We start from the raw sequence: 24,256 nt of genomic DNA, 5'->3' as shown, positions 1-24,256 counted from the left end.
TATGGCAGTAGGAATTACGAAGGCACTGTAAAAATACATTAATGAAAACGAACATGTAAGGATTTTCATTTGTTTTATCCATTTGGCCATGCTGTAAGTATATTATTTATCGAAGTACATTACTGAATCTCATGTAGGTATTTTGCAGTGTAATGCAGTAGGCAGCATTTCAGAGCCTTTCCTTGCCTTAGGCTGCTGGAAAATATATGTTACATTGTTACTTGAGAATGTTCTTGTTTCTTTCTCTGGTAGACTCCTGAATACCTCAACATGTTTAAGGAGTATTAGGAATCTCATGTAAATGTCAGTACTTTCTAATGCACCTTTTCACCAATGAGTATTCCATACCAGAAATTCTTTCCAGTTCATTTAAGTGAGAGATTAAATTTGATCTGAGAAATGAAATACTGGGAGGGGGGACTCGAACAAAAAATCAGATTCATGTCCAGCCCCTAAACTATCAGCTTGATTTATGGTATACTACTCCGCCAGTTTATTGCCCAGTAATCAATTGCAGAAGTCTTTGCTCTGATTTACTGATTTCCCATAGGTGAACATTGTAGAGGTATGAAACTATAGTTAATAATATACAGAATATTTAGCTTTGCAGGATGGGTGATCATGTGATTTAAAATAGTGAAGTGCTTGGAGACCCACAAAAGTATAAAAAGGTGGAACACTTTGGAATGCTCAGCTGTCTTTACCTGCTTCATGTCACACTCTCCATTGACTGCTCAAACTCTACCTTGATGATTTGTCTCTCTAAGGGGGTTTTATTTGAGAAATGTAAAAGTGATCAAATTGTAGTAGCCTGCATTTGCAATGTAGCTGGAATACTGTGTTCACCAACCTCTCAAATAGCCATCTTGTCAGAATAAGGAAGAATTATTCCATGTTATCAGATACAGAATACAAAACAGAAGGAAGATGTGGAAGGACTCAAATGTGTGGAATCTGTTGCTTATGCTGTCTGCAAATCTTCAGCTGGTGACCAATTCAAATTTGTATGCAAAGAAACAGAGCTAGTGTGAGAGACATTGAAAAATGAAGTGATGATAGGCAAGTAGGAGATTTTTTTCCTAGAGTAACACATGGAAGGGGGAGGAATATAAAAAGTCCTCCTCCCCTCCCCAGCTTTACAATATGACAGTAAACACAGAATTGGCAAGATGTGAGCAAAGCTTTGAAAGTAACTAACATCCTACCTTCGTGCCTTCTGTGTTAATGTTGATAAAGCTTGCAACTGAGTAGCAGGGAAAGATTCCAAAATTATTATTATACCAAGAAGAAGTGCCAGATTGCACTCCCAGTTTTGCTGGTGTGAATTGAGCATATTTCAAGTGAATACAGCACAATTGCTTTGAAACATGTGGAGCTAAGTGGGAGCAGAGTCTGGCCTTTAGTGCTGCTGTTATATTGGTTTTGACCGTCCTTGTAATATGTTTTTAGGGTGTTTTCTCTTGTTTTGCTTTGTCAGACATTTCTAATTTTAACAAGTGATGCTCTCTGTCTGGTAGAGCAGATTTAAATGAGTATGCAACGGCATTCTATCCTCTGTAGTGAGACTTACATCAGAACAAGCCATGTTTGTCAGCATAGCAACACAGTGACTGCTGCTTTCATTCAGATGTATTAATCACTTCATGTTTTAAAAAATGGATGCAGATTTTGTGAACACTGTTTATGACAGTGTATCTCCTAAGGTAACTTTCCTGGCCATTGGCAGTGGAGAAACATATCTAGGAATTAATCTGGATTTTTCACTTCAGTAACACAGCTTTTCTCTTGGCGTGATATGTACTGATGGAAGTGTACAAGTCTTTGATAGAGTCTAGAGATAGTGTTATTTTCTAAATAATGGCATTATGACCGAGAAGTTAATAATCAATAATTATCCACTCAGTTTCAGATAATTTGCTATGCCCTTATGTATGATATTCAATATTGTCAATGAGGCACAATTTCTGCGGAAGATCAAGGGATCCACTTAGTTTTAACTCTGTGAGTTTCCATTTCTTTGTTGTTATCGTTGGTTTAAGGTGACAAGACACAGGCACTTCAGACATCCCTTAAGCAACTGAACACATTGAAAAACAACAAGCTGATTGGAAAGGTCTGATCCTTCCTCATGTCTCTCTGCAACAAACTTTCCTGATGCATGTTCTTGTATGTCATCCCTACAATCAGTTTTCACCTCAGTCTCCCGGTTTATGCTGAATCTATTTCAATAGCAACGTTTTGTGACTGTGTCACTGATCACCATGTGGAGATGGAATAGGGCTTTGTAGACCTGATTTCTCTTAAACCATACTAGCATGTCATTTCTCTTGGGTGCAGTTCTGTATCACTGTAGTAATGCCCATCAGCTTGAAGCCCCTGTTAAATCCTATTATACCAGACACTGTGCAAAAATATATTGTGATGCCTATTTACAACCCTTGTAAATGTTTATATGTTTATTAGCACTTCAAAGAGTCTTAAATTATATTGCAGAAGGCTTGACTTATTTGAGGCTCCTTCTTGGATAAAAAGAAGTAGAAACATACAGAGAGCATGTCAGTCTCCCTGTTAAGTAGTGCCTTTATTGGTTTTCTCATATTTTGTCATGGTTAGAGGTGAAGTTGAAAAATACGGATTCATCCAATTTTCAAGAAAAGAAATTATTTTGATTAATTCCTAAAATATTTAAATTACAGAAGAATGTCTGACAAACTGAAATGTATACACTTAAAGTCTGCAGATGTTTTTGAGGCTGCTATTTTTCTTTGAAGCTTTACTGCCAAACATGCACTTTCTATAACCAGCTTTTTTATTAGCAAAGAAAGTGCTTTTCATCCTCAGCAGATTGTATTATTAAATGTGGTATCTCTAAGCATGATGTGCTAAATGGCAAAAACATATATTGCAAAACACAACTGGGAGCCTATGAATCTTATTTCAGGGAGCAAACTTCTGGTCTTTCATTTGTTCATTTTTATTAGGTAAAAATGTCTTTCAGAAGAACCGTAAGATTTGAAGCTTATAAAATAGTTTCTGGCTTTTTTCCCAAACATACATTTTAACTATCAAATATGTGTCTCATTCTCATCTGTCACAGAGAGAAAAAATGCATAACACAGAATTACGTCTTTGTAGATATGTGTGTGTGTATATAATCTGCTATCTATCTAATATGTATTGTGTGTATATATTAATACATTAAATTCATATTTGCCTTGTCGGACTTCTGTGTCAAATTGCCTGGAGCTTTGGTTCTAACTGCATTTGTGGTTGGCAGTGTCCTTTCCTGCCTTAGAATGGATACCAAAGTGATCAACTGCATAAGGCTTTTCTTTTCAGATGAGTCGTGCTTTTTCTTCCTCACACAAAAGGTTAACTACTATTACTGGTTCCTCCAGGTTCTTGAGAAAATTAGTAAACTCTTAGAAGCTTCCTTTTAGCAACGAGGTTTCATTGCTTTACAGCAATGGATATTGTTGTGTGTTCCTCCAAGGCATTCCTATAGAATGTGTGCTTGCATGCTGCATTTGAATGGGTGCTTTCTGCTTGTGCTGGGTCAGGCAAATAATGTGATACCATTTATTAGATCAATGGATATGTTTTAATATTGACATTTTAAAAATCCATTAGCTTAAACCTGCTGGCATTAAAAAAAATTAGAGATCTTTGACAATAAGATCTGGCAGTGGAAGATCTTATGCAGATTAACACATACTGAAAACAAGGCTATTATATTATATATTATTCTTTTTTATTCTGACAGTCTTGTTTAGTTTATAAAATATTTTGTAAAAATATTGTAAAAGAGTTAACTTTCATGTACCAAGAAAAATGTAACCTACAGCTCCTATTTAGCTGATTGTAAATGCCTCCTTCCTTAAGGAAGCACTCCCTTGAATGAGCATTTAACATCTTAAAACTCAAAACAAGCTAAACCCCAGACATTATCAATTTATTAGGTATACAGATTAATAAATGGGCTCACAAAGAGAGTGGCCTTTGCTTGCCTTAGATAGAACAGTTCTGATAGATGTCTTTTCGTGGTCATAATCAGATCTGTAACGTTCAATTCCTGGTCATAATCAGGGCTGTAAGGTTCAATGTTTGCCCTTTGCCTTAGACTGGTTCCTCCCCTCTTTTCATCCATGGTGAAACTCTACCTTATTGAAATCAATGAGCATTGTGGGATTTCAACCCAGGTAATTACTAATTGCTTCCTTCTGCTTGTATAATATGCAGCACAGGCTGTTGGCACTAGGTTTAAATCCTCTTTACCGTCTTCCCTTGTATAACAGTTTCTATCCACTGACATAGCTGATGCGACGTGAGAGCATGAGGCTGGAATCACTCAAACGATTTTGTGGCTTAGTAGTTCAGGGGTGCTTACAAAATGGTCAACCCAATACTTGTACTGAGGTAAATTGTATCAAAGCCTTACAAACTCTGGGCGTCCCAGAGGTAGGCTTAAAAATGAAGATATAAAAGACTAAGAACTGAATATGGAATATCTCTCCTGTGGCAGAGAGTAAGAATTACAGGGCCCACCCAGCCTGTCATCTGTGCTGATTATGGCCAGTCCCACATATCAAGAATTTTTAAAAAACCAAATAATCCATATGCTTGCTCTTAAATCAATCCTTGTTTCAATCTGAGTCCTGGAACTCCAGCACTTAACATTCTCAGGGTTAGTGGGTGTTGCTCTAATTCCATTAGTTCAGCGAGCTACAAAATTCCTAGAAATCTGTTCACCAGCAATGTGAAAATATCAGGCCTGAAACATGCCCTGAGGGGCCTGCAGGTCCTCTGAAATGTTTCAGTCTCGAGGGGATTTATGGAACAAGCTGTTCATGGATAATTTTTCTTTTGGTGAATGGTTGTTTATGCCACAAATATTCAAGAACAGCACATAATAAGACATGGTGGCCACCTAAGGCATATGCTCCCTGTATTTTTATACACTGTAATGAAGTGGATGTTCACAGAATTGATGTTTTCATCTACTATTTCTGTTATAGGCTGTTGTTTAAATCAGTGGTTTATCAGAATTTGTGGATTCATACCATCAGTCTGGTGTGATGCTTAAGGCTCAATTTCTTTATCCTTCATGTCATGCCTGATTCAATAAGACCATTAGTGTGTATTTCCTCTGAACTTTGCTTAAAATAGTTTCTTAGTTAAATCTCAAATGAAGTTAAAAGAAAACTGAAACTCACAAATAAAAGTTTACACACTAAATATCTTCTGACCTCTTTACTTCTGTTAATTTTAAATTACATTGATAAAATACTCTTGTCCTTCTAGGCGCTGTACTTAGCTCTAAGCCAGGCTTGTATACCATTTGTTTGAGGGTGATACATACTCAGCATTTAAAATTAAACCTTGCCATCCTGCTTTTAGTATTTATTGATAGAATTCAGCTTGCTTACATTTTAACCTCTGACTGTTTCCTAAGTAATTTCTATTTAATTTTGCATTCCACCTCTCTCTTGACCTTTGAAAAATATCTTGTCTGACTACCAATGCAAACCATTTTCTTGGAGTATTAACCATTTCATTTTCCAAAATAGACAGACAAGCTTTATTCTGTTAATTTCTGCAAAACCCTATCCAGACATTTCTGAGCACAGGTTAGTGGAAACAGGTGCAATATCATTGTTTTGTTTCAGCAGAATAAAAATATGCATTACAATATGATTTTTGTATGACCTGGTCTTTGAGAAACTGAGTCCTTCAAAGAAATAATGCTCTTCTGAAAGGACTGAGTTATAAAGCAACTTATAAGTTACTTAGGCTTTTATGCTTAATTCTCTCTGGGGATAATGCTGGAGACTCTCAGTACAATTAAAAAAAGATTAAAAGCTCAGTACAGACTTATTTTCTCTCCTCTTTCTTTCTGCCAATACCCTTTAAACCTGTATCCTTTCTAGAAGCATGAAACATTTTTTTAAAGGCCTTTTTTCTTTCTGCCATCATTTCTCAGGCAGTTTTCTGGTACGCTTCTCTTCCACAGATTTATTTCTCTTTCTGCATTTGTAACTTTTGATCCTGCTGGCATTTAATGCCAGTTTTGTTGGTCTCTGGTTAAGAGTTTATTGGGTATTTCTCCTTAGGTTTATCTGTGACATTTAGATCCTATTAGATAACCAGGGGTCACCAAGGAGTGAGGAAATAATTCTTGCACTGTTGAAGTTGGTGAGAATTGTGCCATCACTTAGTATTTCTTAGTACATTGGCTCTGCAGAGCTAAAGGAGTGAAATGTAGTAAAAGTGTAGACAATTAAGCAGATATGTCTGAATACACTGGTGGAGTAGCAGATTTGATTACTAAGAAGGTACCCATTTTACATAATGCTTTATCAAAGAAGAGCTACACTTCAATCTGAGCATGTAATAGCTGGAGCATTTACCTATGGTATTGCTCTGGTATGGTTGAAAGATTATGTGATTTGAGATTACAACAGAAGTTCACATCAAAACTCTCATCTTTGCAGGTTGTTTCTGATGTGTTTACATACATCTGCCATATCGAGTTGCTTTATAGAGGGTGTTAATTCCATCTATTTCACATACAAATGTACTTTGTGTCATTTTATTCTGAGAGACAGACTTTTCCTGTTTTAACAACAGAATGTGGATTTTTCTGCCTTTTAATCTTTCTGAGGGATTACTTGATATGACTTCAGAAAATGATGCACGCTACCAGTCAGCCCACAAGTATTGATACTTGAATGGATTGTTGTTAACTTCGTATTCTAAAATTATGTAAAGGTGTGAGGCACAGGAAATCCTGGAAATGCTTCAAGCTCTAGCAATGGTAGGAATACAGATTTTACTACCATAAGAATTCTCTAAGGGATTGATTTTACATGAGCATCCATACTGTTAATCCAAATATCATTACAGAATGGTAGGTGAATTACCTTTCCTGGTATCCATTAACCGGACAATGTCTTTGGATAAGAATTGAGTTATTCTGTATTGAATAAAATGTAACGAATGGTTGTGCTATCCAGAAGCAGACCATGAGTTATATTTTCCCTCCTTATTTAACAAAATAATTCATACTACTAGTATGAATTTTATGCTTTTTAATGTGTGAGAAAACAGTAGCCCCACAAAAAACAACCCTCGTGATGCTGTTCTTGTGCAAGTAGCCTTTGCAGGGAGATGGAGAGGTACTTTGTATCTGCCTACTCCCCTAAGGGGCTATAGAACAATGGCAAAAGCTCACCCTTTATGGTAGCATGTATATGTAAAAATAATATGAAATGTCTAGAAAGAAATAGATTCTTGACTATGATTGACTATTTATTCTTCCTTGTGCCCAGCTAATGCAAAGCTTTAGCATGTTTCTTCTGTCCTTGCCAATGAACATTTCTGTTGATTTTTCCTTTTAAGTATACCTTTACTGCTAAAACTTTCTCTTCTTTATTTCAGTCTACATATGCATATCTTCATTATCTGATAATGCTGTTGCCACATGTACAAATGAGAATTGTTAATTTAATATGCTAAAGAGCTTTTTACAGAAGGAAAAAGCAACTCTTACTTTGAAAGCTGTTAAAGTAATAATGAATGCTGTCTTTATATTAGATGTGTTCTTTTTAAATGAATGCTTTTGAATGGCTTGCTTTGTGTGAGCAGAATATAATTTTCAAACTGTAAGCAGGGCATGTGCTGCATTACTGGTCATGAATGTGCTGCCTCCTGTAGTGGGACCTCTATCTTGGCATTTTTACTGCCACAGCAGTGCTCATCTATTTACACTAGGCATTAATCACAAACTGCTGCATAAGAGAAGTGGGGGGAAGATATTCTTATTTTGTTAGATACTCTGCATGGTGAGAGAGCAGCAGCATGGATTAAGTATTTGGAATCTTAAAACAAGATGGCAGAATTCCATTAAGTTGTGTTTACCCTTGTTAACAGGATGTAGAAAGGCATGATAAGCCAAACCTGTCCAAGGGCACTAGTTTCTTTGCAATAATGGACAGTAGAATTTGCCGTGCCTGTGGCAAAAGGCTCCACATACTATGTCTTTTGTCTCTTGTTGTGACCAATACCTGCTATTTCAGAGCAGCTGTAGAAAAGCCCTTGGTGAACTGTTTATGTATTGTAAAAATGGAGTGTAACAGCATAGCATACTGCATAAATAAAAACCCGTCATGCTTCCTCCTCATCAGTCTTCAAGAGTAAGACTGGTTCTGTCCCTTCTTTTCGAACTAAAATGATGCCTTTATTTAATGAGATCTTTATTTCCATTTCTCTCATTCCATTCACTCTCTCCATTTCCCCTCCGGAGAGGTTTTGGTCCATATTGTATGCTCTCTAAAGTTTTGTCTTTGCACATTTTAAGTATTCGTGCCAAATGGCTTGTGAATGGGTGCTGCTTTTGGAGAAATATTCCACAGCCAAGTGCATCACATGCTACTAACAAATTTATTCTGATTTTCCCTCCAAAATTTGTTTTCAGAGTTCATTCTTTGGTTCTTGTCTGTACTGCTTTCATGCCCCTCAGATGATTTCTCTCTGTCCTCAGTATTTATATCCTTCAGTATTTGCACAGAGTGGTCATGTCTATGTTTTGTCATAACTTAAAAAAAAAAAATAATCACATAACTGTTCTTAATTTTCCTGAAATGCCATCATGCTTCTTTGTATGAGCTGTCCGGAACACAAAATTATATGACCCTGTCTTTCATGTATTTCATCTGGAACGTACCTAATCTGATGTTTACTATCAGTTTTACATGCCAAAATTTGATAATTATTGAGATAACAGAATTTTACTGTTGTATTGACTGTCACTGTAGTTAAATTTACATAAACATCTATACAGAGCTAGAAACGATGGCAGTGGAAGGTGTGCTGTATACTCCAACTATGTTCAGGATTATTGCTTCCTAGACTTGTCTCACTCATTACCTCTACTTAAATGATGTCTCCATTGAATTTTTCCAAATGGATCTTTTCCTCAGCATTGCTATTTCCCTAGAGTCTTATGTATTATATTCATTTTTGTCCAGTGTTTTTATCTTCTCCATCTCTAGTGTTTTCATAATATGTTATGAAGTTTTTTATTCTCCCTTTGAGATTACGAATTTAAAAAAAAAATCAAACCCCAGCCCTTTAGTACTTCTTTAGACACCTCCTTTTTATGTGTTGCCATGTTTCATTATCTTCTATTTGCAGTCATTTAGCCAATTGTTAATTTGCATGACAGTGCTTCTACCCAAGGCATTTTCAGGTTTCCTAAGATGAGCTATGACCATTAAATTTTTTACTGATACCCAAATATGTGACAGCTGCTGCATTCCTTTCTTCCACTACTTTAGTGATTAAAATTAAAAACCAACAGCAAGCCACATATAAAGCCTCCAACTTTGGTTACATCAGTTTTGCTGCTTTACAGTTTTGTTTCTGTTAACTATGAGTGAGGGCTCTCTGATCTAACTACAGTGATGTTTACTGCTTCACTCTTGAAAAGTAATTTCCAAATATTTTTGGTTTTGTGTTAATTGCAAGGGACCTTAGTACTTGGTTCTAGATACAGCCTGGTCTGAACTAAAGTGGTTAGTGGTGGTGTGAATTATGCCATCCATGTGCACTGGATGGCAAATAGTGGAAAGTTACCACAGGTCTGGTGTTGTAAAAGTTTACAGAATCAATTGTGAAAATTCAATCTCAAACGAAAGAAGGAAAAGTGTATTAGAAAATAAGGTATTGACTAGAATATATAATTCCAATTATTTTTCTGTCTTACTCACCTGTTTTCTCCCAGAGACTTCATTCCTCTCTGGAGTTATTCCTAGCTGTCCCAGGACAAAATTCACCACAGCATAAACTGGAGCAACCTGCATTCCATTATTCTTTGGCACATTTGCTAACATTTAAATTAAAGCAAATGAAGGTTTTTCTTGGCACTGCCTCACAATGACCTCTTATCATGATTATTGTTCTGCTACATTTGCCCCTCTATCAATATGTACATCATTAAATAAATAAAAAACATAAATTCTGAATGATCTCTTGTCTCAGTGAATACTGTTGGTTACTTTGTAATATGGTGAAGTATTTATTTCCATGTTGCAGATGTGTTCTGGTGTTCGTGGAGTATCCCTTTATGCCCATGCTGCAGGAAAACATGAGGAGGAAGGAGTGACCTTAAACTCGCCTCCAACTTCACGTTTTTGCTTCATGTCACATTTTGTTCTCCAGTCAAAAATTGTCTGGCTAACTGCTTAGTAGCAGCTAATCAAGGTCAGGAAGATAAAGCAGAAATATAATGGGTATACACTATATTTTGCAGAAGCTGCAACCTTTAAAGTATGCACAGTTGATTTCAGTGACTAATAGAAAATATTTCCAATCCCCTTTTATGCAGGATTTCTGTAAGTATTTAAGTGAAAGTATACTAAGCAACTTCATTCTGTTTTCAGAATGAAATTGCTCATCGGAAGTTTGATTATTAATGTTGTGACATGGCTGAAACAAGTAACTCTTGTTTCTGTGCCCACTCAACAAACTGATGCTTGTTGACCTCCTGACGATTACTCATTTATGTTCTCACAGTAGCTTTGATTTCCAAAATGCAGTAATGTTAAACAACCATAGCTCATTTTTCAATAACATTTTAGTAGCAGGTCCATCTCCTCTTTGGACTCCTGGCTTTATACTAGTGCATGATTGCCTTTACCTTTTGCAGCACACTTCTTTGAGAAAACTGCCTTATACAAGTCTTACTGATTGAGATTAGGGGGTAGTGCTGGGAACCAGAAACTTATAAAAGCTTTTCTGCACAGAAAAGTGAAAAAAATGTACTAAGTATCATGAGTTCTTATAATCAAATCCAAGCTTGTTAAAAACAAAGAAAAGTGTGAAAAGAATCCCCCGCTGAAAAGAAACGGTGTACTTAGCATGCCTAGATTTACTTATTCCAAACTTAGTTGCAGGTGGTGAAAGTTATAATATCTAATGAACAACTCATGGCATTGATCTCTGGATAAGAAACCTGTCCCACATTCACTGTGTGTAATGTTACCTCTTTACCTAGGGTAGCTGTCGACATTTGCCAAAACAATTTTTCCCTGTTCTCTTCACCCAAGTTGAGTTTTGACCTTTTCTAATGTTTTTTCTAAGTGTGATCTAAAGTTTGTCTTACAATGGCCTTTACACCCAGGCTTTCTGAAGTTTAACATTTTTTGTGAGGCCGTATCTGTCCATTGGGCAGATGCACTATTCTCGATTGAGGAAGCTATTTCATCTGGCTGGGTTTGAAAGCACTAAAGCTAAGTTTAGCTCTCTTTTTTATTAAATATACATTTAATGATAGTTTCAGCATGCCAAAGATTCTTTAAGGGAAGGCAAGGGATAAAACACTTATAATGTTATGTTGCCATGCAGTAAGACAGTTTATAACTGCCATCCTTTATTTCATCTTCAACCTATAGTCTGACCTAATGTGGGAAGTGGAAAAGGACATTTCATGGCAGTGCTACTAAAATGCAAGCAGACATATAGGGCCATTTTGAGAAAAGTGAGAAATTCAACTTCATTGTAACACTGTTGTTTTAAGGAAGAACATGACGCTGATTGTTAGATATTTAGAAGGATAAAATGCAGGCTTGGGCGTTCTATCTATTCAGCTTTTCCCGGTGATTCTCAGTACAGTGTTGTTTGGCAAGTGGATTCTGTAGTCCATGGGACAGCATATGTATAGTCTCTTCTATTTTGTTCTTAGTTGATCCTTGCTGCTTAGGTAGCCCACGTTGTGCCCTGTGCAGTTTGCAGCTAGTAGACTCCCCTGATTTTTAGAGATCTCTGTATTTCAAATCCCCTCGCAACTTTTATTTTGAAAAAAAGGTCCCTGCTTTTCTTGCAGAGAGTTTTTCTTGTTTTTCCCTGCTATTTTTCTTGCAGAGAGCGTCTTGAAATGTAAACTGGATACCTGGGGTTAAAGTGTTCCTACTGATTTATTTTTCCTAAACATTATTGATTATTTGGTCTTCTAGTCACTAAAGACATCTCTACTAAAATTTTGCTGGCAGGGTTCTGGGGAAAATGTCATAGTGTCAGATTGGGAAAACAGTTTTTTTGTGTGGTATAGTTAGCCTAATGAAGGACTGGTATAAGGAATAGTTGTAAAAGAGTTTTTGCTGGCATAAATTGTATTATCCCTAGGATAATTTGCTGACTGAGGTTAAAATGTAGGGCAAGCTCCAGGTTGGCCTTTTGAAACTTTTAGTATATTGCCTTAACTTTGCTCTGTCATGGCAGTGCTCCATGGGAGGAATGGGCTGTCACGGATTAGATTGACTACCAGTAAATTCCTGTGTTTTTCCCCGTGGAAAGCCTAATATGTGCCAGCTCTGCTATGCAGCAATTGTGATTTCTATCTGCAAAAAGATAGGTCATATAAACCTGCCTCATGAAAATCATAAGTCTTTTTGCAATTTTGATCAAGACATTTAATTTTACCGTCTCACTTTCTCCATATGCAAAGTGAGAAGATAGTATATATTTGTTTCCTGAAAGCTTTTTGATGATTGTTGAATGGTTGTACAAGCTATAAACATCCAGATGTATCATATGCAACACTTACTTAAAGTCACGGACTCTCAACAGAAGAAATTGCCCTTTACTGTGCTTTCTTGGGGCCTCAGCACAAGCAGCTAGGTGCCCTTTCTGTCATGGGACTCCAACTGTGGCTTAAAAATTCTGTGGGTTTTTTTTTGTGTGTGTGTAGTTTTTTCTAGGTTTTAGATGTCTCCCAAAGAATAAACTTTATTGATCATTTAACTTCCAACATTCTTCCTGCCTGTCTCATTTATCTATTTGACATTTTAAACAAATAAGTTACTTGCATAAATAAGCACTTGGGTATCTTATCTTTGGTTTTGAGAACCTGCATTTTTTTTACCTACATGTATTTATTTGTATGAAATTGAAGTGGGCTTGGAATCAAGAATAAATTAGAAATACATTTAAAAGTCTGCTTTTTAAATAATTTTTTTTCTTGAGCAACACCCTCTTTACAAAACATTGTTTTGTTCATTCCTCTTTTTCCCCAATTAGCTATCTTCCCTTTTAGTAAGGTTTTAATGTAGGTTTTTTTCAGTAAAGAAGACATGTTTAATTAAAAGTTACTTGCATGTTTTCAATTATAGATGATAATTTGTTTGACTTTACGCTCTCAATTGCCTTGAGTAATTTCCTGTAGGAATACGTATAATCCATTTGCACGTTTGAAGTATTAGTGTGTCATTTGCATAGCTTGTGTGTAACACTTAAGCAAACCACTGGGGCTTAGGAAGGACAGATGATGCTCTTTAGTGGCAAACAGTGATACGATGGCTATTCTTTTTTCTCCCTATTGAATAGATACGGAACCAACTTTGTTGAGAGAACTGGAAATTCTGTTATCAAACCAACATTTTGTTTCAGTAAATAATTGGGAATTAAGCGAGCGGGCCAACAGTAATGTTATATTCATATTTTTGCTTGACATAAATCAGTGCAGATTGATGTTGATTCTTACTTCATGGCCTCATGTAGTGTAGCAGAGAAAATATATATTAACACATCCCAGTTTGGTATATGTCAGAATTCCATCACAGATAAAGTTGTTGTAGTTTTTAGCTGCTGGAGATGAGATTGTAGGAGGTTTAAATTTTATTGCAGCCATGTATTAAAACCACAGTTTGTTTGGTGTACTAAAATAAATTCTGTGGTAAGTCCTTGAGTGGAACATAGTATATATAGTTCTGCTTACCCACGTTTAAAAGACATGAACTTAAAGTGGGATAGGTGCAGAGAAGGACTACCGTGGTAAGGGAGATGGAGTGTCTATTTTATATGATAAAACTAAAAGAGCATGTCTTGGTTAGTCTGTTGATGTGAAAAGTGATAGGGAATATGATTGCTGTCTACAAGTACCTAAGACCACCATTCAGAGGAAATAAACTGTTAAACGACAGTGCTGCTCAGGAGCAGGTGGGTACTAATGCAGCTTGAGTGTACATTAGAAGTTTATTTCTAACCATCAGAGCAATGAGGTTCCAAAACAAATTTCTAATGGGAGTCTGGGGGCAAAAAAAATGGTATGTTTAAAGTGGAGTTAAATTATTTTTTAGAGTAATTTTCTGTGTGTACCTGCAATAGCAGCTTCAATGCTGTTTCTACACCTGATTTCAGTATTTTGGCTAACAAACCTTTTTCCTCCTACAGCAAAGACTTACACGAAACCATAGGGTCCAAATTTTGTTTCAGTTCTTAGTGAAAAAGTGTCCGTACAACTGATACTGCGTTTAGAATTGCACTTTTCACTTTTGTTTGCCACATTCACGTTGCACTTGGTTTTGTTGGTAGAAGCCTGTTGGGAAGGTCAGCACTGCTCTGGCCCCTCTCTGATGTAGTGAATCTTGAATTCTTTTTTGGTATTGTAGCACGTTTCTCTGCAGAAGGGATGTGGGTTGGAGCACTGCTAGTGGAGTAGAGCTATTTCTTTAAGACACTGTGCTGAGGTATGAGAGTTGGGAATTTGAATCTCATTGCCCAGAGAAGGCAACTGAAGGTAGAAGTACTGCCCTTTGGGTGAGTCCGGTCCTGAGGAGGATTCAAAGCCAGATGAAAGCGCAGCACCCCGCCTCCATCTTTCTTGAAATAGAGACCTTCAGTTCTTTGAATGTCTAGTGGTAGGCACCTATCATCCAGAGAGACTTCTCAAATTCAAAATCATAAGATGCTTACTCAGCATTTGCAAGGAGTTGCCTGAAGGCTGGGAGGGCATGAGATTGAAGGTACATCAGCTCTTCAGTGTTTCCGTTTAGCCAGCTGCTGGCAGCCCAGCATTGGGGATGCTTTGAAACTCTTTTTTCAGGTACCTTTCCTCAGGAAATTCTCACTCTGGCTTCTGGATGCCCTTCTGCAGTCATCTGTTTCATTCCGTATCAACAACACACAAAAAGAGGAGGAAAGCTGGGGAAACTTGCATGTGCAGTCCCACACCTAGATCTAAAACTGCCTTTGTAACAATTCTGTGCTAATGAGCATGCTTAGGTCTTTGTTACCTTCTATCCCCGAGGTTGCTGTGCTCCTGTGGCAAGTATAAAAATAAGTATATGTAAAATCCAGAAAGCACTTTGAAATGGATGTTGCCACATTTTGCCACAGTAGACTTTTGCACATTAGAGCAAAAATAGCCCCTCTTTGTTTTAGGGTTTATTATACAGTAACGAGTTAATTCTATTTCCTTCTTTCTTTCTTTCCTGGTTTCCTGTTTAGGGTAAGACTCCATGTAATGTTTGTTTAAAATGAATGCTTATAATAAACAGAGAACAGGTCTTTACGAGTGGCTGAAATTTTTCTGCTATTCAAGTATTACTGATGTTTAAGTGGCACGTATTTCTTGTTTAATATTCAGGTACGCATTTGTTTCTTAAAGACAGAGAGGAATACTTTTGTGATCAGAAAGAGTAGCAGCTAGGAACAGCAGTGATGTGAGTCATTTTGACAGTGAGCAAACTTGTCAGAATGTTCACATTTTCAAGACTAGGTGGTCTAAGACATCCATTTTTTCCTAAATATTTTTCAAAGTCCTAATGAAAATTTAAACAGCTGTGTTTCATGGTGTCTTAAATTGAAAAGATCATGAATTAACAATTACATTTTGCTACTAAAATACTACTTGTTTACTGGAAAGTCAAAATAGTAACAACAAGGTTCAGTCAGGTTCTTTGTAATACTTTTAATAGCTGAATTCGACGATCCCATAGTGTAAAATATGTGAATCCTAAGGAGAGAAGAGAGAATTCGTAATGAACACATACACTGTAAGGCACTGAAATAATTTTTAATGAAATGAGTTTATATGTTAAGTACCTTTAACATATAAGGTACTTAACTTGCTTTTTTTCATAAGCCCTCTTCGCATTAATTAATTTCACATTGTCTACTTCTTTGGGATAAACTAGAATTTCACTGCGTGCATATAATACCTTTGTGTTACAAAGTGAAAATCCCGTGTTTTTGGCTGAAATGTTGGTGTATTACAGCTGTCTCTTGCCTGGGGCCATCTGCATAGGAGAATATTCCTTTAACAGAATAAATCACAAAAAGACCATAGCAGACTCATTGGAACCATTCTTCTGTATCTCTGACTACTGTTCTTGCCAAAGATATTAAAAAAGAGGCTCAGTGGATAAAAACATGGTATTTGTGCAAGACTACCTGCTTTGCAATGGTTTCAGAAAGAAAAAAAAAATTGTGCTACATTCACTGGCTCTTTAATTCGGATTGCCAATGGTAATGCAGAGCCTACCGCTAAAGAAAGGTAGGATGCAGAAGCAGAAACATTAGTGCTAATCTGCTGCAGAAGGACTAGATAAATCAGCACAGCTCTCATACATCACTAAGAGAGAAGCTGATTGCAACTTGACCATGTGCCTAAGTGGTCACATCAGCAACAAGAACGGAGCATGGATAAAAAAACTAAAATGTACCCTTAGGGCTAGTTGCTGTGCAGGACCTATAACAACCTATCAATGTAAGTTTAAGATTTCTTTATTTTTTTTTCTCCTTCTGTTGTAATTATTGTTGTTTACAAGATTATATTTTTATTTTGCATAGATTTAAGGGAAATATAATGGAGCAAACTATAATACTAAGCAGATACTAGTTTGATACTGTTTATGTCTGTGAATAATAATGGGCTTTATTACTGTGTCTCTCAGCATAGTTCTTTCTTTGAAGATGTTTTAATATTTAATCCTAACAGTCATGTCTCAGAAATTGAGTAAGGTTTTGGGTGAGATGATAGTGAGATCTCTCTTCTTAATTTCTGTCATCTTATGTTTCAAAATGATTTGAAAGACAGAATGCCACATATATATATATATATTACTTCTACCGTGAGAATCTTTACATTTTTTTATTCATTCTGTTAAGAAAAATGCTTATAAAGAGTGATTTCTGTGGACCTTTTTATTCCTGAATTAAGTGCAGATGATAATTTTCCTACAATTTTTAGAATTTGTGCAATTGTTTAATTTAATGTCACTTAAGCATCTGCAAAAAGGGAAGGCAGGCATAAGATGGAAACTGAATAAGCATTGATTGCTAGTCTGAAAATTAAATTTTAAAAGTTTTTGCAGTAAATCTTATTTAAGTTCATTTTTTACTAAATTGGATTATCATATTTAAATTGAGGCTGCTATATAGCAAACAAATGTGTGAAACTATCCTGGATAGCCCACATTTCCTACTGTATCAGACTATAAAGATACTGTTGATTGTAGACACCCAGGAATATCCTAACTGTAGAATTCAGAGCAGCACATTTAAATAATGCATGGAAAAATGAAAAGGAAAGGTGGAATTTTAGTGTTCAGATGTTAAGGTGATGCTTTGTTCAAAGAGAAAAAATGTATGGTAAAAGCTATTGATGTGGAATCTCAGGCTCTCTCTTATGGCAGTAGGGAAAAAAGCAGGGAAACCCAAGACAGGTCTTGCTGTGCAGTCTGAAAGTGAGGGAAATTTGCAAGCACTTCCAAAAAAAACCCAGTAATGCTTTATTATTTACTTATTTTTAGGGAAAGATAGGGGCTTCAAGCAAACAAATTCATGAAACATGAAAAAGGAGGAGTGAAGGATGCTTCAGTGATAGGAACTTGATAAAGTAAGTGTAAAGATACGGAAGAACATCCATTTATTTTATGGTCTTGTAGCTATGGCCAAATATAATAACGGGCTTATATTAGAGGCTTAGAAACAGAAGTAGCCTGCATGTGTTTAGTCTACAAATGGTTTATTTTTGTGGCAACTGAAAAACGTAGGGATAGTCGTATGGCTATTGTCCCCTTCACAGAGCTAAAATACTCAAAATGTGGGCCAGTTTCAGGTCTTGAGACAGATATTTTGTGTAGGTCTTAGCCAAAACAAAAGTTAAGGTTTATCTATTAATAGTTGCAACTTCACTACAAGAATGATAGATGGGAATGGAGAAAGGGGAAGGTAAGGCTTTATGACCAAAAGGATGCTCATTCTTCCCAGCAGAATAAATAACCAACCTGGCCAACTGGCAGATGAAACATGGACCAAGTGGAGAGTTTATTTTTATACAAAATATGCATATGCATGATCACACAGGCTCTCAGTTGTACTCAGCCCCTGAAGCTGACGTCCCGTTGGGAACCCATAGCTTTAACAGTCTGACTTACAAAATAATGAATGCAAAAAGAGAGGAAACCTGTACAGCAACAGGAAGCAAAAAGGATTGGTGATTTCTTTGACCTTGTTACTTCTGTTCTCATGTACCCAATGTGGTATTAAATTGTAAACTCCATGGCAAAGATTCCTATATATTTTTCTGTGAAGTAGTCTCCTTTCACATGTGACAAAATAATATAATCAATCTGGCTCCTCTTAATGGAGTTGGGCTTCTACTGGTAAAATAAAGGCATCCTTTTTTTCTGTGATCTGATTTTTCATTGAAACAGCAGAAGATTATTCTGGTTTACAAAGATAATGAAACACGTAAGTAGTTTTCCTTTTCTTTTAACTGGACACAATCTGTAAAGATTCCTACCAAAGTTGTTTTGAACAGTTAGAAATGCTATGTCTGCTAAGATAGTCTACAGCTGTGTTCATACTGTGATCTTAAAACAAACATTTGCTTCTGTGTGTTTCTGTGAAGTTTCATAGTGCAGTCACACTTAACTTAGATGCTAAATGACTTGCATTGCATGTGACAAAACTAGACTTAGGTCACTGATTCTTTTAAGTTTCCTTTTTAGTTGAAAAGACAAAAGTCTATTGAGTGCCTTCTGTAGGCTGAATTTGGTCTTGGATGCAGTTTCCATTAGTCAAAACAAGGCACATCCTCTTCCTCTAGAGTGAAATTCTGAGTTTATCTGTTTATTAGGCTGAGTGTTTCACTGTTACCTGTAAGCTCTTTCACTAGATTCCAACCTGGTCTTCATTTCCACCTTCGGTTTTAGTCAATAAATTTATGCTAATTATAGTTTATTGTACTTTAGAGAGAAGTGTGCTAATGGACACTAATCCCTGTGCTTTCAGAGCTGCAGGGGGCTCACTGATGCCAATTTCAGTATATTGAATTTGCTTATACCTACAATATTCAGGCAAACAACATACAAAATATTCTTGCTCCCATTGAGTTTAATGGAAAAGCTCCTATTAACCAGGGTTACCAAGGCAGGGCCTGAAACCTTAGAGCACCATGAGCCCTATGGTGGTATCTCACACAAACAAAAGGCTGTCCCGAGAAAAAATACCTGAGTATAATCGTAGAGGTTCAAACTGTTTTGATTAAGTAGCATTTCTTCTAATTTTCTGTCTGCAAAACAGTACAACTTCCACTTGAACTTGAAAGTCTGGCCTCTACTATCTCTATGTTGGTCGCAAAAGAAAGCTGTATTGCCCCAAGGAGAGGCCCCTCAATCTCTGTGATACCGAAGGGGAAAGTGTACTGCTGTATTGCTGCAATGAATATGTTGTGTTCCCATCCTGAAGCTTACTAGTTCTGCTGGCCAGGACAAGGAGTGACATGGCTTTCCTTCTTCCTGCTCCTCCTTGCCCTTTCTGGGCTCTAGTCAATTCTGATAAAAGGAGACACCATTTCACAACCATCCCAAGAGACCTAAGAACTGTAGATCTTTGAACTATGCGAGAAAAGCTCCCATCTTGCTTTATGAATGCAGGCCTAAGAGCTCATTGATTTCTTCCACAAGTTCAATAGTCACTAATCCATCCACTGAATTGTGTCTGGAATACTCCGTAGCACAATCAGCTTCTGGCATAAAATGTTAGCTCACAAGCTACAGTATATAAAGTAGCCACAGATCAACTCACGTACTTTCACAGCATCAGTTACCACCTGAAGTACACTTAGAAAATTGTGATAAACGACTTTGCCCTTAGACAGCATTGCACATGCTGTGAAGAGAATACACGTGATAACTGTCTCAACAAAGTGAACTCTCATCCAAGTATCATTTTCTTCTAGGGAAACAGTGAATCTCTGGAAGGGGCAAGGGAATTTTACATGCAAGTTTACTATAAGAGAAATAGTACCAATTACAATTTACAAGAAAAACAAACTATTTTATACCTCAATTGGGTCCTCTAACCAAATCTTGGAACCTGTGTTGACAACCATTTAACAATTATAAGCTATTATGGAAGAAGATTATACCTGGAAAGGAATTTCCTTGGTATCTCTCCTTCTAGCTTTCAGATAGTCTTCCCAGCCTTACTAAATGCTGTCTCTGAAGTGGATTTCTTCCAGAACATAGTGAACTGCATGGTATCAGACTCTGCTGGGGCACACACAACAATGATCTCAAACAGATAGCTCCAAAGGACAACCACTCGTCTGGTCTTTCAGTCTTATTTAAGGGAGACTTATAATGAAAATATGTTCAAAAAGGGGATCATGCAGACTGATGTCTATCACTGCTATTCAGTGAAAATCATAGACTCCTAATTAGGGCGACAATGTCTCGTGCAGTTTTGTGAAGCTTTTAGCAGGTTTTGTTACCTCTCTGTTATTATCCTGGAAAGTAAATAGTTACATATTGGATAACCATATGGATGATGTGTTAGTGTATTTTAAGAAGATTGCTCAGATGGCTCAGAGCCCACAATGGCAATGCCAGGATTTTTATGTACTGAAAATCTAAACAAATAACTAAAAGATGGAGGGAGCAATCACTGAAAGGAAGAGTGAACGATAAAATGGAGAATTCACCTTTAGCATTGGTGACAGAGATCAAGGCCATGGGAGAAGTATAGTGTGACTTCTTGTACTACACTTTAGCCGTTGAGCTAGGGGAGCGGTATGGGTGGTTGTTCCTTGTTTCCAGTCACAGTACTAGGCTGCCAGCACTCTTTTTAAAACTCGATGTTCCTGCCTCTGATATGTATTTCCTCAGTGACTCCAGCTGAACTTCCCAGCAGAAGAGGTGGAGACTCAGGTTGAACTTTTCACCACAAGTCCATACAAACCCCATTTCTCAACTTACCAACTTACCATAACAACTTCTTGTGAGAACAAGGCCATTGAACAACCTGGCATTGTTTTCCTTGGACAGATGATGAGTGGTGAGAGGAATGAAGGAGGCAGAAAGAAAGGTGTGAGGAATAATGCAAGGAAAATTCGTTAGGGACTGAGTAATTCCTTCAGGGAGGTATCTCTCATCATTTTTGTTCGGTGCTTGAACACTGCTTATACAATATATACATATATTTTCAGTCTGTTCGAGTGAAAAAGGACCCTGTAATCCAAGTCCACTCATTGCACTGTAAATGTAACCTCACCGAAGGAAAGGAAGTGTTTGAAACACTGACACTTTCATATTTTAGTCAGGATTTATCATGATCTCTAAAGCACATAATTCTTATAACAAGGAAGCATCGGATGTTTTAAAACCCTGGCAATTTTTCATCCAGCAAAGAGATTTGAGAAATACCCAGGCAGCAGGCCTTCTCTCAGACGAGACAGAGTGGGCTGTTTTATATCAGGAGCTGCATTTCCTACTTTGCTTCCTCTGCCAGAAATTCTCTTGCCAGAAACTCTGTCATTTCAGCTTTTATCTGTTTCTGAGGGGAACGAAGTTAACCATCCCAGTAACATCACCATCACTGCAACAAAAAATCTGCAGACAGTGAAAGGCTACAGAAAACTGATAATTGCACACAAATGCATAATTTCCCCAGGCCATGATAAGCAGTGATAAAATTGCCAGCTCCATTTTACAGTGGGGAGATACTTCAGTACAGATCTGTGCCTTTAGTATTAAAGTAATCTGTGCACAATTCTGAAACAACAGGGTGGTAAATATGTTTGGTTTATGTCTGTTACTACTTTTGCTGTATTGCTGCATACACCATTAACTGTTACAGCCAGTACCATGTTCTGGTGCTGGATCCATGTCTTTGAAGGAACATGCAAGCATAGGTTAGATTTTTCAGGAGCTTAAAAAATTTAAATGTAATCATGAAAATTTTCAATTTTTAACTTGGCTACAGGAATCAAAACTTTGTCCTCTTTCATATAGATATGTATGCACAGACCACATAGGCTTCAGTAGGAGAGCCCTTGCATGTGTTTGACGGAGAATTTGACCAAGAGTGGTTGATAACAGCAAGCAAGCTGGAAGCTTAAAGACACATGAGACAGCCTATTTTTTTATACCATGTGATAACAGTGTTTCTTATTGCTGAGTTCTTTACGCTATGGGTAGGCTACATGTTAGTAAAGAGTATTTGAATGTAAGTGCTCAGCTTGCTGAGAGTTAGTATGTAGTCCTCAGCAGTCAGAGAGACCTCTCTCAATTTCATTTGTTGCTAGTCATGTCAAGAATTACTGCTGTGGTGAATGGCAACATTCCAGATTCCATCTCAGTCAAGTGGATTATTCTTCAGAGCAAGAATAATATCCTTTTCTGGGGAGGAGGATAGCCAGGGTCCAGATTTGAAGGGTCTTTTGCAGTTTTGGTGAACTCACCTGAGGAGAAGAACAGTCAATACTTTATGCAAGTGTGACTGCTGAAAGTCTGTAATGTATTTGCTGTCTATGCCAAGAGGCAGTCAGTGAATGCTTGCAAAGGGAGTTTTTTGGGGGAGGAGTAAAAAAGCATGATTGAGGAGAGACTGTGCCAGGGATTAAAGTAACATATGATGTATCACCTTTTTCTTTTTTTTTTTCAAATTAAGATCTGTAGTGTGCTAATAACTTCATGGCAATGGTGACTAAAATGGTTATTATCTTTGTCGTACATGCATTATAGCCAATTTTGAAAGTGCCTAGCACCTATGCAAAAGATTCTGTGGCATTTATACAGCAGTGGTGATAGTAGAGGTAGTGGTGTGGGGTGTTGCAAAACAAGAAAGTTGAGCAGGAGTGAAGCACAGACTTTCTGAAGGAGCTGGAGCACTGGAAGATTAGCAGAAAGCTGCTAATGCAATATAGTTCTCAGTTCAAATATACAGAGGGCAAGTGATCAAAAATACAAGCCCACTTGCATTCTTAGTTATCTGAGAACATTTGTTCCCATTTAATGTAGCCTTGAAGGCACTGATGCTGCTTTTCACCCCAATATGTTCTCCCTAATTCACTGTATTTTTACTGACATGTGTATAAAGTCCTCCAAATAATCTAAGCACAAAAATCCTGCGCAGAAAGGATTTTATAAAAAAGATGGATGTTAATGCTCCAAAGGAGACTAGAGTATCTCCTGGGATTAGTGAGTAGGTGGGAGGAGTTGATTGCCTCAGGCATAGCCCAGGGCCATTAATTCCAGCTAGTCATTAATCCCCCTGTAATGCCCTATGCTGATGCCATAGTTCCTGTTACAATACAGAAATAGAAAGCTGACTGACCTATGGATTTTGATGGGTTATGTTATTCTTATAATGATTGCTTATATTTCTAAATGGTCATTACTATAGAGTTGGACAGAGTTTCAGTTTATAAGCTTCATGTCTTTCTAGAGAGTTAATGCTTTATTACTCACAGCCTGCAGTGATGTTATTAGTATTCCATTCTGTCCTAGCCTTTAAATAAATCTTGAAAACATTGTAGCCTATATGAGGTATGCTCTGTGTATTGAGTCCTGGGAAAGCAAAATTGATATCAATACTCTGTAAAGATAATTAGCATACATATTTTCATATCTAGAGAAAATGAAAACTGAACATGTGGTTCCTTTACTCTGTGGTTGCCATGTAAGGCAAAGTGCAGTCTAAGTTGCATTTATTTTAGTTTTTGGTTTGATTGTTTTTTAAACAAAAAGTCTTGAAATTTTAATGCATTTATTTCAATACCCAAAGAAATGGTAATAAAGGAGAGATTAGTTGTAAACCATTTAGATGCGACTGCCATCACATGCCCTTTACATGCATGCTCATGTACTCAGCAATATACAATAAAAGTATTGCTGGGCAGATCTTAAAGTGCAGGAGGAAAAAGTTCAAGAGCAAGAGACAGCTCCCAGCTTAGCAGATCATGTGAACACACATGACTAAGCAGCACAGAGTTTAGGTAGCAAACAGCAGCTGTGAGAATTTCCAGAATGCTAGACTTGCATGTCTGTTTAAATTCTCCTAAGATGTTTTTGCTCAAGAAGAAAGTTATTAATCTGACCTTTACATAGAGTCCTTCTTTGTCAGGGATCCCAAAGTGTTTTACAGATGCAGAGATTTAGTACTGACATGTACATGTCAGAGGGAAAATTAA

At 37.0% G+C, this 24,256-nt stretch overlaps 1 protein-coding gene across 3 annotated transcripts in view; it reads left to right on the top strand.

Annotated features, from left to right (window-relative positions):
• The window catches only part of RAPGEF4 (Rap guanine nucleotide exchange factor 4), a 157,283-nt gene that overhangs the window by 30,522 nt on the left and 102,505 nt on the right, over positions 1 to 24,256 (top strand). The gene's annotated exons all lie outside the window — the stretch shown is intronic.

The sequence above is a fragment of the Mycteria americana genome, chromosome 9, assembly GCF_035582795.1.
Source record: "Mycteria americana isolate JAX WOST 10 ecotype Jacksonville Zoo and Gardens chromosome 9, USCA_MyAme_1.0, whole genome shotgun sequence".
NCBI lineage: Eukaryota > Metazoa > Chordata > Aves > Ciconiiformes > Ciconiidae > Mycteria > Mycteria americana.
Note: the sequence above shows the minus strand (reverse complement) of the source record. Positions and strands in the feature narration are given on the sequence as shown.